The sequence below is a fragment of the Pongo pygmaeus genome, chromosome 2, assembly GCF_028885625.2.
Source record: "Pongo pygmaeus isolate AG05252 chromosome 2, NHGRI_mPonPyg2-v2.0_pri, whole genome shotgun sequence".
Taxonomy (NCBI): Eukaryota; Metazoa; Chordata; class Mammalia; order Primates; family Hominidae; genus Pongo; species Pongo pygmaeus.
In genome coordinates, this window is record NC_085930.1 from 197,364,152 (window position 1) to 197,389,527 (window position 25,376).

The window sequence follows — 25,376 nt, forward strand, 5'->3', positions numbered from 1 at the left end:
TGGTTATTCTCGACCTTACCTTTCTGTTACTGCCTTCATATATATATATACACACACATATATATACACATATATATATACACATATATATACACACATATATATATACACACATATATATACACACATACATACATACATATGTATGTATGTATGTGTATATATATGTGTGTATATATATATATATTTTTTGACAACAGTCTTGCTCTGTCCCACAGGCTGGAGTGCAGTGGTGCAATCTCGGCTCACTAAAACCTTTGCCTCCCGGGTTCAAGCAATTCTCCTGCCTCGGCTTCCGGAATACCTGGGATTATAGGGGCTCGCCACCACGCCCGGCGCCAATTTTTTGTATTTTTAGTAGAGACGGGGTTTTGCCATGTTGGGCAGGTTGGCTCGAGCTCCTGACCTCAGGTGATTTGCCCGCCTCGGCGTCCCCAAGTGCTGGAATTACAGGTGTAAGCCACCGCGCCCAGCCATGTTCATATTTTTGTATGTGTACATTAGACAGTTGAAGGGAACACAGAGGTTAAGTAGTCTTACCCCTGAAATGTCTGAATTCAAACACTTATTAAGCACAAGGAAGGTGCTTAATAAATCCAATAACATGTGTTTTTACATTATTTCCTTAATTCCTGTTCAAAAGAATCCCACTAAAATCCATCCTCAGAAGAACCAATTTTTGGAGTTTTTATGAATCAGTAGCTCATAGTGTACTCTCAACAGTTAGAATGGAATTAGGTCCTGCTAGAGGTCAGGGCCAGGTATGGAAAGATCAAGGGATTAGTCAGGAGACCTGGATGGGAGGAGGGGAAGACAGGTGCTTGGTCAGTCATTTTGTGTTGGGCGAGTAACGTTTCTTAAGTTTTTGCCTGAAGTGTAAAGGGGGGACTACGCTTTGTCCTATCTAACTCACCTGAAGATGCAATAGCCGGGTGAGAGACTGCTTTCATTATGTGCTAACGTGAGGGATTATTTTAGATATTAATAGGAGAGAAGTGCGAGGAAAGAAGTCTCAGGGTATGGAGTGCTTTCCAGGCCATGGCTGCTGCACGTCATAATCCCCTAACACAGTAAGTGGTGGTTCTCATCGTCGTTCACCCTTACAGATGTCAGAGGGGAAAGAAAAATCCAACTCAAAACTTCCAATAACAGGCTTGTCTGTATTCAAACCAGTTCATCTCGTTCGCAGACTTTTTTGAAGCTATAAGCACAGAGCAAGCTTTCTGGGCGGGGCTCAGAAGTAAACGTTAAACTCCAGGGATTCATTTATTTGAGCATAGGACAGAGGAAGTTGCCCTGAAGCAACTGATTGTCATTCATATTCAGGGCTCACTGTCAACCAGGACCTTCCAGGAACTGGCTCTGGGCCAAGAGCAGTAGAAATCACTGGGTGGTCCGCGCAGCCCGCGGACATCTAACCTGCTTCAAGGCTCAGGGCTAAAAGGGAGCCAGGGCCCTTCCTGGAGGCAGGAACCCAAGTGGGAGGCAGAGCGCCTGGGCCCGCTCCTCGATCTGTTGAGTGACGACCCTGTACAAGTCATTTCTCTTCCGAAAGCTTCAGTTTCCTCACGTGCCAAGCGGACGGGCTGGAAGTTGGTCTTTGCCAGCTCTGACACCTTGTAAGTTTTGAGTCTTGCTGGGAATCCAGGGCGGGGCTCACGAGGAAAATCTTGGAAGGGGTTTTCATGGTTGGATCTCTTCCACTCAAGCTCAGTGCCCTAATTTGACGCCTTAATAGTAGACGCCGGCTTTTCCATTTTCCAGGAGCCCCCCGACGCGGCCGCTTCCTCCTACGTCTCCTTCCTCTTCCTCTAGCAGGGGCAAAGTCTCCACATCTCCCTCTTTCCCTTCCTCCTTTGCAAGCTCCCTGCATTCCCGCATCTCCTCCTCTTCCTCCCAGGAAATGCAATACCCTCAGTGCGCCCACCTTTTGGCAAAGCCACTGCCGGCTGCGGGTTTCCCCTCCCCCGCCAGGCGAGCTCTGCGCGGCGGCTCCGCGGGCACACGCCTTCCCATACCTTACATGGACAAATGCGTGCAGGCAAAGTCAGGAATTCAGGCCCCTGACGTCAGCCTCCAGCGCTCAGGGCACCGCACGGGAGACCAAGGGGAGGGGGTGGGGACGGTGGGGAGGAAGGAGGGGGAAAGGCACCAACCAGCAGCCGCTCCAGCCCTGCCGAAGTTTCACTTTTTGTCTGTGGGTTCGTTCCCGGGTCCCGCGCGAGCTTTCCCGGGATAAGTAGCTTTAGCGATCGGGGGACAGCCGGGCGTTGCAAGGTAAGGGCTGGCTGCACGGCCCGGGGCGCTGGGCGCGGGGCGCGGGGCGCTGGGCGCGGGCGGCGCGCTGGAGAAGGCCAGTGTGGGGCGCGGGGCCGGGCCTGTCCGGGGCTGGGGACAATGGGAGGGGGAGTGCCCGGGCACCTCCTCCTCTGCCTCTGCCTCCGCCTCCAGCAGCCGCCGCCGCCGCCGCCGCCGCCGCCGCCGCCGCCACCGCCGCTGCCCCGGCTGCCTCCTCCCTGAGGTATTGTTGCAAATCCTTCCTTCCCCTCACCCTCCGCCCGCGGGCGCCTCGGGAACCCCCAGCCCTCCCCCGGCGCGAGCGCCTCCGGGGTGGCAGGAGCGCGGGGCGCGCGCCCTGCTCAGGCCTGGCCCGCTGTGCGGAAGTGCCGGCCGCGGCCCAATCACGGGGTGCACGCCATGGGGGAGGGGGACCCAGAGTTTTTCCGAAAGCGTCGACCCCAGGCTAGGCGGGGTTGGAGACTTGCGCGCCCCCTGCCCGGACTTTTCTGGGCGCCCAGGGGGCGGGGCCACGCCCATCCGCTTAGAGCTTTCGCGGAATCACAGTTGTCACAGCGGAAAGGGCCTAGACCCAGTCCTCCAAGTCCTCCCATTTTACAGTTGGGGCAGCTGAGGCCCAGAGAGAAGGAGGGTCGCCCGGAAGTTATTTACTAGAGGCCAAACCATAATTCAAATAGTTGGCTCCGGACTTCAGTTCCCTTTCTCTTAAGCATTTCTCTAGCACCCTGTGTGTGGCAGACACTGTGCTGGGTGTGTTGGACGTTGCCCTCAAGGAACTCAGTTGAACCTAGGAGTCAAACCTGGCCTAGGGTAGAAAATGCTAAGTGCTGGAGGAAAGGCATGGACAAAGTTAAAGGAAGTTCTAGGGAAGGGGTCTGATTTTCTGGTCCCTGGCACGGCCCTTTGGAGAATCCTGCACTGAATGGGGCTTTTGAAGGTTGAGGAGTTTCCTGAAGCCAGCTAGCGGCTTGGAGGAAAACATCTCTTCGAGAGAACCGTGGGCCAGAGAAGACTAAGTAGTGTGGGAAATGGAGATGAAAGTATATATTCTTTAGTTGGAGGGTTGGGGATGGGGGAGGTTGTGACATGAGATGAGCTAATCAGTGGAATTGTGCCTGGGTGCTTGGACAGGGCAGAGTCTTTGGAACCTCGGAGTCGTAGGAGAACTGAAAAATCTCTCTGGCTTCCCTTCCCTTAGAAGGGATCCACTGCTTTCCCTCCCCCAACACAAAACAACTAGCGAGAACTCAGGGTCTTCTCTGGGGCTTTTGCTAGTACCAAACTCACTTAACTGTGTTTCCAGTCCCCTTTCTCTATCCATTCCTTCCCCTTTTTCTAAATGTCTTGCCTTTCCTGTAAAATTCACTCTCACTAAGGTGTTAATGACTTAATGGCTTACCTTTCCCTGCACATGCGCATTTTAAGAAAGCCTAAAGTGAAGAAAGGGAAACTGTGGCTAGGCACCTTTAGAAAGCATCTAGCTCCCTCTTCCATCCTCCCCCTTCCTCAACTCTTACAGATAGAAGAATAGGTAAAGGTCCACAAAGGTGGGTGCTAGACCTAGAGCCTACGGTCAATAATGGTGGACAGTGGGGGGCTAGGACACCCAATACGGTTTTCTCCATTTCGTCACCAGGTTTTCTGCTTGCACAGTTCCTGCCAGCACCAGGGGGCAGTTAAAGGAAAAAGTGTGTGGGCCAGGCATGGTGGCTCACGCCTGTAATCCCAGCACTTTGGGAGGCCGAGGTGGGCGGATTGCCTGAGCAGGAGTTCGAAACCAGCCTGGGCAACATGGCAAAACCCTGTCTCTACTAAAAATACAAAAAATTAGCTGGGCGTGGTGGCGGGGCCTGTAGTCCCAGCTACTTGGGAGGCTGAGGCAGGAGAATCGCTTGAACCCGGGAGGCGGAGGTTGCAGTGAGTCGAGATCACACCACTGCACTCTAGCCTGGGTGACAGAGGGAGACTCCCTCTCAAAAAAACAAAAAACAACAACAAAAAAAGGAGAGTGTGTATTTTTGCATTTAATTTCTGCAATGCAGCCCCCAACCCCAACACTCCAACCTTTATAGTCTAGAATGTAGGCTTCAGAGGGGATTACTTAATCTGAATGGTAGGGATAAAAGCCTGGGGCCTTAGGGTCAGGCAGTCCCCCCAGAGGCAGGCTCTCTGTAAGCAGCGTGGGTCTAGAATTGGTTTTGAGTGTACCCAGAGGGAGGAGAAGCTGAGCTGATGAGTTGATTGCCATGGCTGGGACTTGAGTACGATCTTTCTTGGAGTGACACATTTCTAGTGAAGACACTTCCAGGAAATGATGGACAGGAGAGGAAACTTGGTTATAAAGGGCCTTAAAAATGCCAGGCTAAGGAGTTTGGATATATCTTAAAGTCATCATTTGAGGGTTTTGAGCAGGCTGAGACATGATTTAGAGGGGAGGTACTGGCATTGGGAAGCCTGCTGCCCAATTCCAATGAGAGAGGTAATAATTTGGCCTAAGAACATTATTGGCTGGGCGCGATGGCTCAAGCCTGTAATCCCAGCACTTTGGGAGGCTTGAGGTGGGCGGATCACCTGAGGTCAGGAGTTTAAGGCCAGCCTGGCCAACATTGTGAAACCCTGTCTCTACTAAAAATACAAAAATTAGCTGGGTGTGGTGGCATGTGCCTGTAGTACCAGCTGCTTGGGAGGCTGAGGCAGGAGAATTGCTTGAACCTGGGAGGAGGAGGTTGCAGTGAGCCGAGATTGTACCATTGCACTCCAGCCTGGGTGACAGAGTGAGACTCCATTTCCCCTGCCGTGCCCCCCCAAGAAAAATAATATTATCAATTGGTTCTTGTTCATTTACTTGACATAGGTTACTGAATACCTATTATGTGCCATTGGCAAATATGAAAATTTTATAGCAGATTCCTGTATTTTATTGAGACAAATACATTGTATCGAATCAATTCTAAAACACACTTTTTTCACATTTTAATATCACTGAAATGTGGTTGTCTTATTACAACGTACCATAGTTGTGCAGTTGTTTTTCATCCTAAGTTGGTAACGGCGCATCTTATAGTTGATGGCTTAAATTTGATAAAATTGTTAATCATGTCCTTTATGAATGTACAGTGCTTTGCACTTTATAAAACACTTTCCAATCAGATATTCCATTTGAATCTCAAAGGTCCCCTGAGAATGAGGCCTACTGCTGCTGTCACCTTTATTTTAACCCTTGCCCAAGGTCATATAGCTAATTAGAGATGTGCTCAAAATTACAACCCAGAACTTTTGCTTCTTGGGGACGACATGTGACTTTACCCTGCTGTGGAGCCAGTCTGGGTTAATTGGGAATGGGGCAAGAGTTAGATCGGATTTGATTTCAGAACTATGCTGAAGATGCTGGAATGATGGGGATTTTGTACACGGACAGAGTGTAACTCATGAGAACTGTGTAGCCCCCTTAGCGCAGATATTTGCTGCATTAAACAGAAAAAAGACAGGGAGATAGAAAATGGCAGCTAGCCTGTAAAACCAGGGGTTGGAGCCTGCTTATGGTGAACCAGAAACTGGCTAGGCTCTGAGCGTACAAAGATGAGGTGTACATGGTACCTGCCTTTGAGGAGCACACAAGTGTGTGGTGGGTGTGAGGGGGAGGGAAAAAGGTGGAGTGGGCCATGTCCGTGTATTAAGTGCTTTTACAGGGTAAGTTTTGGCTGCTCTTCACTGAGAAGGCTCACCCTCAGGGAAGCCATTATAGAGAGGGGGGTGTCTGAGCTGAACCTCTAGGAATGAGTAGGAGTTGTCCAGGTAGAAGAAGGACAGGTGAGAGAAGGACCTATTAACAAGATAGTAGCAGATGCAGAAGCAGGGAGAAGCTGCTTTATTCTCCAGGCTGTGTTTTGAAAGGCCAGCCATGAAGAGGACCATGGAAAATGGAGAAAGAAGAGGACCTTTACTTTTTAATAAGTAAGGTTTAAATTAATCTCGATAGGGGCTGTTAAGTGGTTCTGTAGAGATTCACAGGAGAATAAGGCTGGGCAGGGTCTCTAGAGTCGTCTCTGTGGGAGTAGTTATTTGGATGGTAATGCAGGAGGCATAGTACCACTTTTAGTCTGAGTGAACCTGGGACTTTGACCCTGGGCCACGATTAGAGGCTCCAAGCTGAGTATGTTCATTGGTGGGTGAGACTTTTCCTGGAATCTGGCTTTGGAGGGCTGTGCTTTGCTAGAAGAAACTTAGTAGAGGTGAGGAAGGGGAAGATATAATCATGTTGCTGCATGCAGGAAGCTAGTAGTATCTGGGTGAAAATCTGTTGGCTTGAGGGAGCATATGAGGTGGAGAACCTGAGGGCGGAAGGATTTCAAGTGTGTTGTGGAAGTCTGCTGTAGGCTGCCTGGAGGCTTGGAGAAAAAGGCCGGTGCATTCTAAATGTTGGTCACATCAGTGAGATTGGTAGGTGGATAGGTAGCTGTAGGTAGCTGTAGGGATTAATGTTTGGAAGCAGGTAAACCACAGAGTTGAGGCTAGAAAATGTTTACTTTCCTATCATTCTTTTTTAATAGTAATATAATTTTGAAATATTTTCAAATGCTTACCACCTGTTATGTAATTATCATATTAATTCATTAAAGTAGGTTTTTTGATTACCAGTTTCATTTTGCAGATGAGAAAATGAATTTGGTGAAATAAGGTTACACAACTACCAGGAGACATTCAAACTTCCGCCTGATTCTTATAGCCTCTTCACCACTCTTCTGTACCCACACGCATGAAAAGCTCAAATCGACATTGCTTGTCTGTGTTCTTCCCTGGAATTTAACTCAGCCCACATTCATGGGGACCTAGTGGGATCACAATTGAGGATTCACATGGACAAACGGGCTTCTCAGTCCCACACTGGTGCTGTTCTAGCCCCTTTTTCTCTCTTAAGATGCTACCTTGGGTGTCGTCTCTCCCCAAACCTAACTGGAAAGGACTAAGGCTCTCTAGCAAATCATCTGCCTCTTTCAACAGAGCTCCCTTCCCCAGTCCCTTGTTGTGATAAGGATGTGATTTATCCTCGTAGAGAGGCAGTTAGGGTCATAAAGTAACAGAGTGGGGAAGTGACAGTCTTGAACTCAGTCATTACCTTTCATCTTACGGCTCCTGTAACAGTGCTATATGTTCTCTGGTGCTGAACCATATAGCTTCTGCGTCCTCTAGGAAAGCTTTCTGGCTCAGGGCTCTGAGGGAACACCTACAATCCTTCCTATCACCTACCTGAGTCAGGTGGGTCATCTACATTTTGGCCACTCACAGATAAAGGCATTAATAATCTGTTTATTGTGTTGTGAGAGGAGACGGACCCCAGGATGTTCAGTAGCTGTTTGGTGAATGAACAATGTTTATGGACACAAATAAGCATACGTCACCACTTCATCTTACATATTTGTGTGTCTGCCTCCTCTCCACTTTAAAATAAGCTGCTTGAGGATTGCAGTGATGTCTGCTTGTTGATGGCTGTATTCCCAATGCCCAGAAGAATGCCTGACACATGGTAGGCACTCCAGAAATACTTGCTTGATGAAGAGAGGGAGTAAAATAGTTCACTGCAGCCACAGGATAGCAATCATGGGGGAGCGGGACTGTTTTTACTGCCCCAGAACCTTGAGCCGGTTGTTGCTGGCACAGGTGGCATTGGACAGTCCTGCCAGCAGAGTGAAGATTGGGGGACTGGGAGTGTAGAGCTGAGGTTTGTGAGATTAACTATGCTAAGGATAATTGTAGTTGCAACTGCTCTTTCACTTTTCCCTCACACAGACAGGTGGTCTTGAACATTCCTCTGTTTTCTTTTCTTTTGAGACGGAGTATTTTTTTGTTTGTTTGGTTTGTTTGTTTTGAGACGGAGTCACACTTTGTCACCCAGGCTGGAGTGCAGTGGCGCAATCTTGGCTCGCTGCAACCTCCACCCCATGGGTTCAAGTGATTCTCCTGCCTCAGCCTCCCAAGTAGCCGGGATTACAGGTGCCCGCCACCATGCCTGGCTAATTTTTGTATTTCTAATAGAGATGGAGTTTCACTATGTTGGCCAGGCTGGTCTTGAACTCCTGACCTCATGATCCACCTGCCTCTGCCTCCCAAAGTGCTGGGATTACAGGTGTGAGCCACCACACTCAGCCTTGAGATGGATTTTTACTCTTGTTGCCCAGGCTGTAGTGCAATGGCAATATCTTGGCTTACTGCAACCTCCGCCTCCCAGGTTCCAGCGATTCTTCTACCTCAGCCTCCCAAGTAGCTGGGATTACAGGTGCCTGCCGCCACGCCCGGCTAATTTTTGTATTTTTGTGGAGACGGGATTTCACCATGTTGGCCAGGCTGGTCTTGAACTCTTGACCTCAGGTGATCTGCTGGCCTTGGCCTCCCAAAGTGCTGGGATTACAGGAGTGAACCACTGTGCCCAGCCCTCTGTTTTCTTAATCCATGCCTTTTCTTATGCTGTTTTCTCTACCTGGAGTTTCCAGCCTTTTTGTCTCTGCCTGTTGTAAACCTGTGATTCTAGGATCAATATCAAAATCCACCTTGTGCCATGAAGCAATTTCCAGACTCCTTAACCCTTCCAACCCACACGTATCTGTGATCAGATACAACTCAATTTCATGTATTGAGTTCAGTACTTGTGTACAAAGCGATTACTGTATGCCAGGCAGAAATGCTAGATACTGGTTACAAAGAAAACTGAGATAGGCTCTGCCTTCCAGAGTCTTCCTTCTATCATAGGAAAGAAACTGAAAGAGAAGATGCTAAGGCTTCAATAAAGTAATAAGCAAAGGGCTAATGGGAACATGGAGAAAGGAGTGACCAATCATCTAGAAGAACTGGTGAATGCCTATGGAAAAGAAGACATTTGGTTGGATTTTGAGAAGTGAATAGGAGTTTACACGGTGGACAGCAGTGGAAGAGCTTTCTAGCCATAGGGACCTTGGTGTATGTGCACAGGCCTGAGGCCTAAAAGTATTTGAGGAATATAAATGTGTGTTTGGAGATCACTGTGAGAGATGGGGCTGGCTAGGGAGGGTTAGTTGATGAAGAGCTGATGAGCCAAGCTAAGGATGATGGCAGAGGTGGGAGGGAGCAGGAAGGCTTTTATCATAATTTTTTTTTGAGCAAAGGAGGGCCCTGTTGGATCTGTATTTCAAAGAGTTCTGGTGGCAGACTGAGGGCAGGTTAAGACCAGAGGCAGAGTCCCAGCTTAGAAGGCTGTTGAAGTGTTCCAGGACAGGAGAAATGGGCCCGTATCAGGTCAGCAGCGTACGGAGGGAAAAATGGATTCCAGAAACTGTTTGCTGCTAGAATAATATCAGGTAGCTTAATTCCTACTTTTGTCCTTCTGATTGTTTGACAGCTTATCAGTCTTGGCTGGGGAAAAGAATTTTTTAATGTACACCAAAGTTTGTAGTCAACAGGAGAAGCAGCAAGCTACCAGCCAAGCATGGACTGGGGCCTTCTTGGCCAGAGTGAGCTGATCCCTTGGTATACAGATGAGGAAACTGAGGCCCCAGAAAAGGGACAGAGTTGCTCAATCACATGCTTGTCAGCTGAAGTGGAGTTGGGCCACAGCCTTGACTCCCAGGCCAGCCCTGTTTCCAGGTATTTTTCTTTTTTTTTTTTTCTTATCACAAAAGTATATATTTTTATTTCTTTCTTTCTTTCTTTCTTTATTTATTTTAATTATTATTATTATTATACTTTAGGTAAACTATCGCAAGAACAAAAAACCAAACACCGCATATTCTCCAGGTATTTTTCATTCTCGATTTCTGCTGTACCTCACACATTCCTTCCCCACTCCACCCTCCACTAGGGGTTTCTCTGCTTTGGAGAATTTTGGGAGAGGATGTAACTTGGAGATTATCATATCTTAGGCTTGAAACTTGTGCTTCATACTTAGAAAGCAATCAGATTAAAATGGTTCAGTTTGAGTGTGTGTGGTCTGGCGATTTATTTATGTTACTGCCATGGATGGCTGCCACTGATGCTTGTTTGTGAGAACCAAGCTATGCTTCCATGCTAATACCAAGGTTCCTTGCTTTTGACAGCTCCCTGCCCCTGCTCTTTACCGTTCTCCATTAATATTTACTTATTTTTGCTTGCCTAAAGGTTTTTAGGCAATAGTTTTAGATCCATTACAAGGTAGATCCTCTTGTGTTTGCCTCGCCTATCGAACCTGCCCATCACAATATATCTCACAGAAACCATGAGTATTTCATAGCCTTCATAGCACTTTTAATGTAGCAAATGCGTTTTATAATCATTTTTATTAGTTTCTTCCCAATTATAATGCAAGAGACAAGTTGGCTAGATCAGTCTTATCTTGCAGATATTGGTCAAGAGTTCAAGGGTTATAAAACGTTCCTAACTGGGGTGCAGGGCCTTAAGTGGCAGAGTGAGAATCAAACCCCCACTCCAAAACTCCTGTCTTGTTCCTTAACTTTTGCAAATGAGCATAGTTGATGTGAACATCCCTGCAAGCCCTTTACACAGGTGAGAAGTAGTTATTATTACTTCATTAGTACTAATTAGTAGCATTAGCTGACTATATTCGAAGCTTTGGAAGGCAAGACTAAAAATCAGATTTGGGACCGGGGAGTTCAAAGATCTGGGCTTCACCATACTAGATTATTTTGGCAATACCGGTGATTTTTGGTGTAAGGAAAACAAAGACCTGTGTTTGGGCTAACCACAAGCCCTGTGATCTTGAACAAGTTCTGGAACATCCCTGAGCCTAAATTACCTTTCAATGGAGATCCTGTGATATATCACAATGCATTTGTGAGAATCAGGGGCATTTCTGTGACGGCGCTTTGTCAGGGGTAATGCAGTCTGTACATGTGTCCGATGCTGGGTGCCCAGCAGGGCATCTGGCACACAGTGATGACACCTTACTCTGCTTGTGGGGCTCAAGGGATTTAGACCTAGGCAACTCCTAGTTCAAGTCCTCACTGTGCTGTTTAATACAGGGTGCTCCCTGGGTGGTCACAGGCACTATTTGCTTTCTCCATGTATTCATTTTTAGATCTCTTATTAATGAGGTCACCACGGTTGAGTATAGTGTGCCCCCAAAAGTGGGATGAGTGCCACAGACATTCACGGGCATTTCCAGGTTGTGCACTGATTTGTCACCAGTGGATGGCTGTGCAGTGTCCCTTCTTCCACTGCCACCATCCCACCTTCTCTTGGGTTTTGTTTGCACTGTTTGTATCTGTTACCCATGGAGGGTCTGCTTCTACTGTTGTAACTGCTTGTGCTGTGACTTTGCATCATAGCTGGAGATCCCTCTGTAGTTCAAATGGAAAGCTGGTGTTGAAGGTGAAACCAGGTCTTCTTCAGAAACCTGTTTGGGAACCTTTCATGGGCTGGATAAGCATGAGGATCAGGACAGGTCAGGGTCACTGACCTTAATGGAGGATGCTTTGACCTGCCTCCAGCATGCACCCTTCCTGCTAAAGCCATTGTTAGTGTCCCTTAATTACTCAGGCCACCACCCAGCAGCACAACTGTCAACTTGCAGAGGACTTCAGTGGTATCAATAGTGTTCCTTTTTACTCTCATAGGTGTCCTGATTCGGAGGATACATTATATGGTCACCCTACTTATAGGTGAATATTGAGTGAGGTAGTGTAAATAATGTGCATAAGGCTAGGCATAAGGCAAGGACTCAACAAACATCCACTGTTTTTGTTAGAGGAGGTGCTAGGTGCTCAAGAAATGTCTGCTGAGTGGCCAGGAGTGATGGTTCATGCCTGTAGTCCCAGCACTTTGGGAGACTGAGGTGGGTGGATCACGTGAGGTCAGGAGTTCGAGACCAGCCTGGCCAACATGATTTAACCTCGTCTCTACTAAATATACAAAAAAAAAAAAAAAAGTTAGCCGGGTGTGGTGGTGGGCGCCTGTAATCCCAGCTACTCGGGAGGCTGAGGCAGGAGGATTGCTTGAACCCAGGAGGCAGAGGTTGCAGTGAGTCAGGATGGCACCACTGCACTTCAGCCTGGGCAACAGAGCAAGACTCTGTCTCCAAAAAAAAAAAAAAAGACAAAAAAAAGTCTGCTGAATAAACTACATTTGTAGAAGTGGAATTTAAGTCTGTTTGAAGGGTATGTCACGATCGTAAGCACTTACTGTTTATGAGGGTTGATAAAATCATGGTAATGTATATCTATAATATAAGAGAATGCCGTGGGAGGGGCACATGTGAAGGACTGATGGACTTGTGAATTGCTGGATCTTGTTGGAAGTGCTGAGCCTTCAGTTAGACATTGAAGGATGGGAAAGCTTAGACCAGGATGCAGCAGGCAGCTGAATTGCTCTGGCTACTGAGATTTAAGAAATAAGATTGGTTTTCTGTTCATGTGTGTACTTTAGCTGGGTCCCTGAATCTATTATTTTCCATCCAGTGGCCCATCTTGATAACGATCTCTAGCTGTAACCGTGGAAGCCTAATGCTCTACTAAACTCTGTGCCAAGAGGTCGCAGTGGAAATTCATTTCCATTATGCAGAGTCATCTGCACTTGTACTTCCTAGTGAATTTCCACTGAAGGTGGTTCTTGTTTAGTTCAAGGAAGAAAATAACTTCGTTGGCACCTGGAGCTTCTGTCTTGTTTGGTATGAAAACGAATCATTTTCAGGAAGTGCAATAAAGAGTTGCCACCCACAGGGCTGGGTGTGCCCTGACTCATGGGAAAGGCAAACTCTGCCGTGGCCAGGCAGGTAAGTGACACCTTTTCTTAGAATGAGGTGAAAGATAGGTCAGTTTTCCAGTAGGTGGTCATTGCCACCCTGGAAGTCTCTCTTCTTGGTCATAGTTTTACCTGGAGACTATCTAGGGTTCCAGTAGTGACAGCTAGACAGGACCCTAAAGATAACATTCTTCCCATAAATTTGACACATTTGTGTATTCATTTGATTATCATGTGTCAGGTGCATCTGTGAAAGAATTAGTGATATGTTACCCTGGGTTTCGACGATGGAAACATGAATGCAGTGTGGTCTCTGCTTCCAGGAGGTCACATAAATAATCAAGACAGTATGTAGAAGTATATGCAGAAAATATCTGAAGGGACTAGGTGCAGAGCTCACATTGTCATCCCGGTACTTTGGGAGGCCGAGGCAGGAGGATCACTTGAGGCCCGGAGTTCAAGACCATCCTGGGTAATATAGCAAGATCCCGTCTCTAAAAAAATAAAAATAAAAAAATTAGCCAGTGTGGTAGTGCATGCCTATAGTCCTAGCTGCTCAAGAGGCTGAGGCGGGAGGATCCCTTGAGCTCCAGAATTTGAGTTTGCAGTGAGCTATGATCATACCATTGCACTCCAGCTGGGGTTACAGAGTGAGACTCTGTCAGAAAAAAAAAAAAAAAAAAAAAGTCTGATGGCTCTAATTGGATGGTAACTCCCTAGGGACCTGGGGAAACTCAGATAAAGAGATTGTCATTTGATTGGGTATTGGGTAAGTGGGAATTTGTTTGGTGGGATAGAGGATATTTAAGTGGGAGAAATAACATGGATAGAGACATGCAGGTGAGAAAGTGCATGGTGCCTTGAAAAATTAGAGTCATGAAGGTGGACTGCATAGTAGAGAGGCTATGGAGATGGGTTAGGGTCTACACTAAGAGAAACCTTGATTGCTGTACTGAGAAGTTGAGACTGCATTCTGAAAGGAGCATCAAGTAGATCAATGAGATGACTGGATCTGTGCCTTAAGAAAATAATCAGCTATAGTGTGCTAGATGGATTGAAGGCAAGGGTGCTAGAGACAGCAGGAGCTGTCTGAGCTGCTACAACAGCCCAGGCAAATGATAAAGCAAAACTGAATTAGGGTTGAGGCAGTTGATATGAGAGATGACTCACAGAATAGAAGTCACAGAGTCTTCTCATTTTGCATAAGGGGAGATTCAGCCCCTAAGAAAATGACACGTGCAAAGTTCACAGCCCTGGTCCCAGCGTAACACTGAGGTGATCTCATCCTCTGCCCAGTGTCTTAGACGGGTGATGGAACATACGGCTTTTGAGAGAACTGCTTGTCAAGGAAGATCTCCACCCTTTTTTTTATCTTGTAAGGATTCCATGACATCTCTTAATCCTGAATGAGATGAGATTGGCTCTTTCTGGAGTTACTGAATCTCTAATCGCTGGAGATATTCAAGCAGTGGCTGACTGGACTGTTACTGTGAAAGTTCAGGCATTGGTTGAAAACTCCTCTACGAGGTCTTTAAGACCTATCAACCCTGATTTTTTTTTTCTTCTTTCTTCTTCTTTCTTTCTTTTTTTTTTTTAATTTAATTCCTGGGAAAAGAGACTTATAACAATCTTATCTGGGAGTGCTTTATCCATTTGGCTCCTCAGGATTATTTTAGACAAAAGGCAGAGAGAGTTAAAAATGGATGATTGAGCTCTAAGAATGGTGGCCTGTAGTTCATTCAGAGTAGTGATGGAACAACCATTTTGTTGCCAATAAATTAATGCTCACTCATCTGGGAGATGCTGGTAGGCTGGCTCAGCTTGCAGGATCCTGGTCAAAATGGAATCCATCCACATAGCATAATACTTATCTTGCTGTTGCCATTTCTTATAGGGCTTTACTGATAACCATGTGTTTTCCTACAGATTACAGGTAAATCATACCAGTAGTCCTGCGGATGGTTATTATTATTGTCCAAGTTTAATCAGGAGCTTGAGCCTGGGAAAGGTTAAATGATTTGCCCAGAACCCAAGCAAGTTAAACACTGAAGCTGGACTTAAGTTTTCTATTATTGCAATGCCAAATTCTTCCTGTTCCCTGCCTGTGCAGATCTGTAAGTCAGGCTCTAGCTTTTGTTCATATTCATATCCACAGCATCTGCTGCAAATCCTGGGATGTTATAAATAATTTAATGAATGTTTATTGAATGAACATATGAATGAGTGAATGAATGAATAATATATATCAAGTAATAAATGATGACTTGAGTTTTAAGAATAGCTTAAGAAATAAAAAAAACCCACCACCACCTAATTGAGTACCTTCTTGGCACTTTGACTTTTCCTTATAGTGGTTACAATTTTTGCGCCTTGCATTACATGCTTATCACTGAGGGATGTAGTAGAAACTACATGGATGGTTTGGAGAGTTAGAAGGTTTGGATTTAAATTATAGCTCTGCTAATTGTTAGCCATATAATCGTGTACTGGTTACTTAGCCTCTCTGAACCTCCAATTCCTCATCTGTAAAAGAGTGTAATGGTATCTTTTACATAACATGATTGTGGAAGGAATTCTATGGTCAGTCTGGTAAAGCCTCAAAGCCTGCCATGTTGGCCGGGCGCGGTGGCTCACGCCTGTAATCCTAGCACTTTGGGAGGCCGAGGTGGGCAGATCACCTGAGGTCAGGAGCTCGAGACCAACCTGGCCAACAAAGCAAAATGCTGTCTCTACTAAAAATACAAAAATTAGCTGGGCATGGTGGCATGTGCCTTTAGTCCCAGCTACTTGGGGAGCTGAGCTAGTAGAATTGCTTGAACCCAGGAGGCAGAGGTTGCAGTGAGCTGAGATTGTGCCACCACTGTACTCTAGCCTGGGCAATGGAGGGAGACTCCACCACCACCACAAAAAAAAAAAAAAAAAAAAAAGGCCTGCCATGCAGTGCCACTGAAAAATGTTATCTTTGTGTTTTTTTGTTTTGTTTTGTTTTAGGATTCTCTGTCAACCCACTAGCTAATAATGCACTCACTGTCTTTTTCCTTTTATTTCTCCAAATTATGACCTATGGTAGACCCAGCGTTTGCTGACTGGCTAAATAAGTTTTATATTCTTTCAGAGAAGAATTATAGCACAAGAGTCCCAACTATTTCTATGACTTTTCAGATCAGTTGCCAGTCAGCCTCCAGAAAGACTACTGACTTTCACAGTCATTAGCAATATGTGAATCTACTTGTTTCTCTGTGCACTTACCAGGATTTAATTTTATAACTTGCATTTGTCTATGCTAAATTAATATGTAAGAAATATCTTATTATTGTTTTAATTTGAATTTCTTTAATTACTAAAAAAATTTCCCAAGTAGTGGTTTATTGTTTGTGTTTCTCTTTGTATGGATTGTCAAATGACAATATTTAAAAATAGTCTGGGCTGAAGATGCTTGATATAAAAGGGCTAAAAATGTTTAATGTTTGGGTTGCTTAAATTTATTTATTTGTGAATTCATTCATTCTCTCAGTCTTTATTGAGCCACCTACTCCATGCCAGGCACGTGCTGCACATACTATGAAGAAAAAAATAAATGAATAAAGACAGTGACTTCCAACCTCTTCATTTAACATGTGTGATAGTTGAGGTCTAGAAAAGTGAGGTTAATTACCTAGGGCCATACAGCTTGTTCAGTAGCAGAGGCAACTATTTATTTGAACAGTAATGATTTTAAATGTTTTGTGTCTGTAGCCTTTTAAACCATGGCGACATCCTGGAAATTTCAGTATTGTGATGTTAAAGAACATCTCTAAACTGTGTCTATGTTGAAAAATCAGAGTTCTGATTTTTGGTTTAGAAAATATGGTCACCTGGTTCTTCAGTTATAAATATAATTCCTTCCTAGACCTCTCTAATGCTTAAGTCTAAATTCATTCTTAAGTGAATAAACTTAATATTAAAATAGGATCAGGAAATAAATCCCAAGCCAAGCATTTCGGACCAACTGTGAACCTCTTTTGACATGTTTTTGGTAAATGAGAAGAACCGATGACATATTTCCCTATCAAATAAAATAGACGATTTAGATTTAATAAGGCAGTTATCTTCAGGTAATAAAAATTCAACTAACTTGCCATAACTATCTTGTGTAAAGTCAATTAAGAGCCTCATATTTCTCACTTGCTGGGTAAAATTTAATAGAACTTCGGTTAAGCATTTATTGCTTATTTAATTCAAAATTAAGTTAATCACTACAGTTGGTAACAACCACTGAGTATTTAATTAACATTCAGCAAACTATCTTATTAAGTCTAAATTAGATACAGACAAGTCTTGTTTATCCCCATCAGTTTGCAAACACCACCTCCCCCACCTCCCATCCCAAGGGGCCTCTGGTTTTCCTACAGTTTTCCTTTTTTGATTCATCATTTTTATTTTCTTCGAGTTAAGACTTCACTTGGGTGAAAGAGGAGAAGAGGCAGCAGTCCATCATGTTATAGAAACTTTGGGCTTGTAGTATAACTGAGGAACTTTTTCAATCTTTTCTTTTTTCTTCAATCCCATTCTATTAACATTTCATTTTTCAAAAGGTATTGAGCACATTCTCTGTGTGAGGCTTCTTTTAAACCCTGAGGAAGCTATAAAAGAGGTCATTCTGACATATTTGGTTTTATTTTCTCATCCTAGAAATGAGAGGATTGGGTTTAGTTTATCCGTGTAACACATATTATTGGCTTGCAGTGTGTAAGGCACTTAGCTGAGTGTTTGGATACACCTTGATTCAGATAAGGCCCCTGCTCTTAAAAAGAGGACACAGTCCAGTGTGAAAGCTGCAAAGTTCTGCTGTAGGAGCACGAAGCTCCTTTAGAATGCTGTGATTCTGTAAGACAGTATTTCTCAAAGTGTTAAAGCTGTTCTGTTAAGAAAACGGTCCTGTAGCCAAGTAAGTTTGGAAAAGCCCAAGTTAAACAAAATTAAGGACATTTCAGTATTGCGTATCTTTACCATGGGATTTTCTGAGTTTTTAATAAACGAATGCACATCCTGACCTCCCAGAAGGTTTGTTTCCCAAAGTTATTTGATCATAGAACCCCTGCACCCCCCTACTACCCTTTTTACCAGAGCATTTCTTGGGTTCAGCGATGTAATATGCTTTGGGGAAAGCTGCTGTGGGCTGTGGACCCTGGCCACCAGCCTCCCACAGCCCAGAAGGGATACTCAGACATTCACCTTAGTAACTATGACACAGGGTCAGAATTCTACTTTGTCTGAAAGTTGTGCACATAAAGTGGGTGATTTTAGACATAGAGTCTTTTAACTGGAGTGGAGGGTATGTAACCAGGACAGCCTTTCCTCATGGAGGAGCGCTGGGTCTAGTGGGAGGTAGACTGTGTAGGCGGAGAGGCCTGGAGGGTTGCCAGAGAGTCATTGGGAACAGATTAACAGTGAAATTCTGACATGGCCGATTTGGTAGAGACTCTCTAACACATTGATATAACTTAGACCAATTTTTATTATAGCCTGAATATGGAGAGGTAAGAGGCAATGAATTTTTTGGCGCAGAACTTTCTGCCTTCGGCTTTGTTCCAACTGCGTGACTGCTCATCCGCAGAAGTGATTGTTGATTCACGTCTGTAAGATATTCTCATTCTCATGCTTTGTTTGGGGCAGAGCCTCTGCCTTGTGAATCACTCTTATGAGAGGGAGTCTCAGTTTCTTTTTTTTCTTTTTTTTTTTTTGAGAGGGAGTCTCGCTCCATTGCCCAGGCTGGAGTGCAGTGGTATGATTTCGGCTGACTGCAACCTCCGCCTCCCAGGCTCAAGCACTTCCACTGCCTCAGCCTTCTGAGTAGCTGGGATTACAGGCGTGTCCCACCATGCCCGGCTAATTTTTTTATATTTTTAGTAGAGACGGGGTTTCACCACGTTGGCCAGGCTGGTCACGAACTTCCAACCTTGTGATCTGCCTGCCTCGATCTCCCAAAGTGCTGGGATTACAGGTGTGAGCCACCACACCCAGCCGAGGGAGTCTCAGCTTCTTCATGAACAGTGTCATTCTAGTCAGTCTAGTTTCCGTTTACCTTGCCATCTACCACTTCTTCCACCTTACCTTCCCCCCAGCTTCTCTTATTCTGGTGAATCACCTGTGTCTTCATTTTTCATTCTTATTCATCTGAATCATCTTCTTCATCTAAGGCAAGGTACCCTTTTATATCTTCCTGGAAAGACATCTACTTCATTTAAAATAATGCTACCAATTTCCTCCCCTCTGGTAGCAACCAGCAGATGGAACGTGCTAGATGAGGTGGAGGATAATCTACAAATCTGGTCTGCCATATCATGGGAGATTTCATGTAACAGTGAATTCTTTCAGAGCCTCTCAGCAATACCTGCCTTGTTTTTCATATCTGTATGGAAAGGAACACTGGCAAAGAACTGGAAAGACCTGGGTTGTATTTCTCATTCCATTTTGGGCTTGAATTTTTCTGAGTCTGACTCTCAGTTTATCTGTGTATGAAACGTTAGGGTTACGCTGTGTGTACTCTCAGGGCCTTTTAACTAGAAAATATTGAATTTTAATGTTTACTAAGTCAACACAAGCTGCAGTCAACCTGGATTGCTTGATCCTCCATGTATTTTTGAGCCTGGCAGTATGAGGAAACGCCTGCAGTGAGCATAGTTCATGGCCCACACACAGTAGGCATTCCATGAATATTGGTTCTCTTCCATCCTGACTGCTTCTGGATTCATTTTCTTTTTATTGCCTGTTGCTTTTTAGTCACCCAAGCTTATCTCTTTCTTGTCTACACCCTCAATGCTATAAATCTTCCTTTCTCATTCTCCATCTGGATAGCTTTCTCTCCCCTCACCTTTTTCCCTTCTGGCTATGCCTATGGATGCTGTCCACTCTGAAACCTCCCAAAGACAAATGATAGCAATGGAGGCACAGATTGCCGGGTAGTGGTCCTGGCCAGCTACAAATCTTTCCAAGAGACTAGCACCATTTCTTTATGGAATCATATTGTTGTTCCATGCGTGAGACCAAGTCTTATCCTTGAGGATCCCATAATGGAGGTGAGATGCTTTCTTTTTGACACTTAGTGGAAACAACAGTCCATGAGGTATATTATAAATTGGAAAGGAGGGGTTTTTGCTTTCTAGGATTGGGCAATGCACTACTAGGTTCTCAGCATGGATTCTTGAGTATCTAGGAAAACCGGTCATGTGGAAAGCTTCAGCTTATTTTGCAGGCCTTGAAAAGACAGCCTGCGTGTTTCATTTCACTCTCTACCCAAACTGACACTTCAGGGATGAAAATGTCAGCAGGCAGCCAGCAAGTGGCCAACTAGAGGGCATGATGTGGGCTGGTGGTGCAACTCTTCAAGGATGATACGCCAGAGAGGGCAGAGCACAGTTAGGACAGGGCCAAGGATGTCGTTCCGATGTGGAGAGGCCACTGGTAACCTCGGCGAGGTTTGGTTCTTCTCCAGTAGAGATTTTCAGAAGCTAAGAATTCACCTTGAGAGTCCTTTTTGCTTCCTCTTCTTTTGTATTAAACAAACTACTCACCTCTCAGTCTTTGCCTTTAGTCCTTTGGCTGTTCCTAGTTAGATAGGCCCAATTCCAGAAGCATTTGGAAAGCTCCACTCTAAGTATGTAGTGCTTAAGGGCCAGAGCTCTGGAGCTACGCTGCCTGGATTTGCATTCCGGCCCTGCCAAAAATACCTCAACTTGTTGCTCAGTATTTTTAGGCCTCTGTTGCCTCATCCATAAAATAATAATAAGAAAATTACTTATTTCGTTGTGAGGATTAAATGAGTTAATACATACAAAGCCTTTAGAACAGAGCCTGACACGTGATAAGTGCCCATTAAATATTAGCCACTGTTATTATGTGTTACCCTTATTAAGTCACAAAATGGCGATTTGGAAAAGATAATAGAGATTATCTAAATGATTGTGGTTTTTTTTGTTATTGTTGTCTTTTTAAATAAACTTTTAATTTTGGAGTAATTTTAGGTTTATAGAAAAGTAAAAATTGTACAGGGAATTTCCATATACTACTCACCCACTTGTCCTCATTTTTGATGTCTTACATTACTATGGAACATTTGTCAAAACTAAGAAACTGATGTTGGTAACATTACTGTGAACTAAACTCCAAACTATTTAGATTTCACCAGCTTTTCCATTAACTTCCTCTTTCTGTTCCAAGATCTAGTCCAGGATACCCAGTTTAGGATCATTTTAAAACTTTCATCTTCTTTAATATTTATTTACTTATTTTTTTGAGACAAGGTCTTGCTCTATCCCCTAGGCTGGGGTTCCTCACTGGCGTGATCAGAGCTCAGTGCAGCTTTGACCTTCTGGGTTCAAGCAATCCTCCCACCTCAGCCTCTGCGGTAGCTGGGACAACAGGTGCATGCCACCACACCCAGCTAAATTTTTGTATTTTTTGTAGCGACAGGGTCTCGCTGTGTTGCCCAGGCTGGTTTCAAATCCTTGGGCTCAAGCCATCCTCCTGCCTAAGCCTTTCAAACTGCTGGGATTACAGGTGTGAGCCACCGCACCTGGCCCATATTACTTAATATTTAGAGAAGGGTTCCTTATAGAAAAGCCTATTACAGGCCAGGCGTGGTGGCTCACGCCTGTAATCCCAGCACTTTGGGAGGCCGAGGCAGGCAGGTCACCTGAGGTCAGGAGTTTGAGACCAGCCTGGCTAACATGGAGAAAGCCCATCTCTATTTAAAAAAATACAAAAATTAGCTGGGTATGGTGGCTCATGTCTGTAGTCCCAGCTACTCAGGAGGCTAAGGAAGGAAAATCACTTGAACCTGGGAGGCAGAGGTTTCAGTGAACTGAGATTGTGCCATTGCACTCCAGCCTGGGCAACAGAGTGACTCCGTCTCAAAAAAAAAAAAAAAAAAAAAAATCCAACTTGGGCAACAGAGTGATTCCATCTCAAAAAAAAAAGTAAGAAAGAAAAGCATACTACAACCTATAATGTTGTAATCATGTAATCTGGAGCAGCTGTGGACAAAGTCGAGCGGGATGGGACCCACCTTTTTTTCTTTCCCCTGATTTCTCTCCCTGAAGGGCTCCAGCAAAGCAGGGCTTAAAAGTCACTGCATTGAGTCTCCTTGTTCTTAGGGGAAGAGACTGAGGCCCCCAAAAGTGAAGTGACAATGCTGGGAGAAGCTGGAAGCCCAGAGAAGTTCAGAAAAGGATCTTCAGGATGCTTTGATCGTGTCGCTGTTGAATAAATGAGTGAGCAACCATCGGGGACTCCCAAAAATCTGGGTTTGGATCCAGGCTTCTCCACCTTTCCCCTCATTTTTCCTTATCTGTAAAGTGGGTTCAGCGATCAGTAATGTCTCACAGGACTTAACCCTCACAAAATGCCACAGTTTTACCTTGTGAAAGTTAAGCGAACCATGGTGCCCACTTTTAGCACAGCCCGGAACATAGTAGGTTCTCAATCAGTGTTTGAAAAAGAAGCCTTGAAAATCAGAAAATTCTCCCCTTAGAACTTATTTCAAGAAGATTGGGACAAGTTGATGCAAAACAAAGAAGAGTTATTCATGAGGAAATCTGTGACACTCAGGAATGGAACCAGTGTTTGAGTATCTGATAAGCGGGATATACTGTCTGTTTTTATTCTTGGAGGCTTTTATCATACAATACTACATTATGTTACAGTCTGACTTTCACACAAATTGGATCCCAAAACTTCTTACAGGAATTAAAAATACAAACTCGTGGGCAGTATGTGTTTTATAAATTACAGAAAACAGTAGTGTAAAGACATGGCATAGCAAGTGCAGCGAAGCGTGCGCAGGCATTGATACGCGGGGAACGCAGGCATGAGGCAGCAGGGAAGGCACAGCACGCTGGGTGAGGCAGCAGGTGCACAGTTCTGTCTCTGGAGCCTGGAGAGATGGGGGAGGAGGGACATCTCTAGCTGGGAGGCTGGGTGAAGGAGCTGAACCCTGGAGACATAAACACCCTGTATATCTTCCTTATCCTGCCACTTATGGTCTTATTGAAGGGGGCCAACTGACTTCTGGAACCTCATCTCCATTGCTTTCCCTCACTCTTGTCTTTGTTGCAGCACTTTCTCCATTTGGATTACCCTGCCCTGCCATCATTACCTGTTTGAATCCAATTGATCTTCAAGTTCCAGCATATTAATACCACCTCTTCCATGAAGCAAGCCTTGATTTCTGCCCATCCCCCCTAAGCAGGAAATAATCACTTCCTCTTATGGTTACATGGCCCTTTGTCTGTACTGCTTGCATGGCAGTGATCACTTCTTACCTTCTCTTGTAGTTATCAATATGCTTGTCTTATTTTGGGCTTTTTACTTCTTTGAGACCTTCCCGTCTGCCTGGAACTTGGCAAACAGTGAACATTTGTTGGATGGATGGACAAGTTTGACACTGCTGACACTAGACTCAAATTTAGTTTCTTTAGAGTAGAATTTTATTTTATTTTGTATTTTTTGAGGTAGAGTCTCGCTCTGTCGCTCAGCCTGGAGTGCAGTCATGGGTTCTTGGCTCACTGCAACTCCACCTCCCGCGTTCAGGCGATTCTCCTACCTCAGCCTCCCAAGTAGCTGGGATTACAGGTGCCTGCCACCATGCCTGGCTAGTTTTCTTTGTATTTTTAGTAGAGATGGCATTTTGCCATGTTGCCCAGGCTGGTGTGAAACCCCTGACCTCAAGTGAGCCACCTGCCTTGGCCTCCCAAAGTGCTGGGATTACAGGCGTCAGCCACCACACCCCGCCTAGAGTAGAATTTTAACTTGCTTATCTTTACATCTCCCATGCTGGCACTGAGAAGGTGCACATTCATTCATTTCACAATAAAGTTTCAGGCACTATTTCAGCTGTAAACAGTCTATTTGTTGATAGTTAACACAGAGAAAATAGTACGCATTGGGATGTGTTTTTATACTTGTAAGGTTGATCTGGATTTGTTTGTTTGTTTTGATATATAAGGGCCAAGAAAGAAAAGGTTTGCTAATCTACGAGTATTTCTGGTGTAGAATGCAAATGCTCTCTTATTCCTTTAACTGGCTTTATACTAGAAAGAGATCACTGGGCTCAGAAAGGCCCTATTTTTCAGATAATACAGCAGTTCCTTACTGACTTGCCTCAGGAGTAAACTCCCTTTCCAGTTTTTAAAAAGATAGTACCAGGATGCAACAGTACTCATAGTTGGGCTTTTTTGTACATGTTGATATATTTTTTTTAATATAGTGACAGAATGCATACCACTGAGGTGGTAAATGGAAAAAATAAGTGCAGTGGAGTATACTGTCTGTTTCTTGGGGCCTTTTCTATTAATCACAGGAGGAAGCATCAGACACGACCAGATGAGAGAGCCAGCTGACCCAAGTTCATGCCAGATCAAAATTAGAATGGAAAAATTAGGAGGAGTTGATGCTGTTGAATTGAGAAAGCATAAGGTTCTCAGAGTGATAGAGCTGGAAGGATCATAAAGGTCATCTAGTCTAATGGTTCTCAAACTCAAAGGAACATTAGGGTCATCCTGGAGAGTTTAGGGGGCTCCGTCTCAGAGGTTCTGATGCTGTAGATTGGGCGGGACCCCTGAATTTTCATTTCTAAGAAGCTCACAGGTGCTACTAATGTTGAAGATAACCTATGATCTAGTTCAACTTCTGGGATTTCTTGCTTTCTTTCTTTTGTAAAATAAATAAATAAATAAATAAATAAATAAATAAATAAAAGAGTTTTTGAAGACGGGGAAATGAGGCCTGGAAATAGAAAAGATTTGCCTAGAGTCACACACCCTGTCAGGTCAGGTAGAGTCAAAATCAGGCACCCCGACGCACAGACTGCTTCACATTGCCACCAGAGATTGTCCTGGAACAATATTATTTTTAGTTCTACTGCAGAATGATAACTGGATGTTACCCCCTTTGCCTGATCTGGCCACAAACTTGTTTTTCAGGTCTTTCCATTAGGCTCTCTTCAGCTAATTAAAAAAAAAAAAATCAGTTAACCCACATTTATTGACCAATGCTGTGTGTTCACAACTGTATTTAGACTAGTGGTATAGCCTTGCAGTAGTCTGAAAACATTTTCTCATCTGTAAACAAAGACAGTCATACCTCCTAGGACTGCAGGAAGTCACTGAACATATACCTGGCCCTTAGTGTACACATTACTAAAGAGAATAAGATGTGGTCTGCACCCTCTCATGCACCAGTGGCTTCTTGAGCAGTGTGATAGAGAGAGACAGCTGAGATTTAGTGGAAAAACACAAGGCTTAGAATTGGGAGAGCTGGGTTCAAGCCCCAGCTTTGCCACTAAATGGCTGTGTAGTGGCAGCCTGAACAAGTCACCTGCCCTCTCTGAGCTATAATTT

General features: G+C 44.6%; 1 protein-coding gene across 43 annotated transcripts in view; it reads left to right on the forward strand.

Annotated features, from left to right (window-relative positions):
- The first annotated feature begins 362 nt into the window (after nt 1-362).
- LPP (LIM domain containing preferred translocation partner in lipoma) overlaps nt 363-25,376 on the forward strand; it is a 741,980-nt gene continuing 716,966 nt past the window's right edge. For 15 of the 43 annotated variants that reach the window (XM_063662523.1, XM_063662509.1, XM_063662543.1 and 12 more), the window contains exon 1: nt 2,102-2,277. The gene's annotated coding sequence lies outside the window, so the exon portion shown is untranslated. Of the gene's footprint in view, nt 1,620-1,903; nt 2,278-2,389; nt 2,522-22,133; nt 22,251-25,376 lie in introns of those variants that run through there. The other 28 variants (XM_063662524.1, XM_063662526.1, XM_063662511.1 and 25 more) reach the window with 12 other exon arrangements.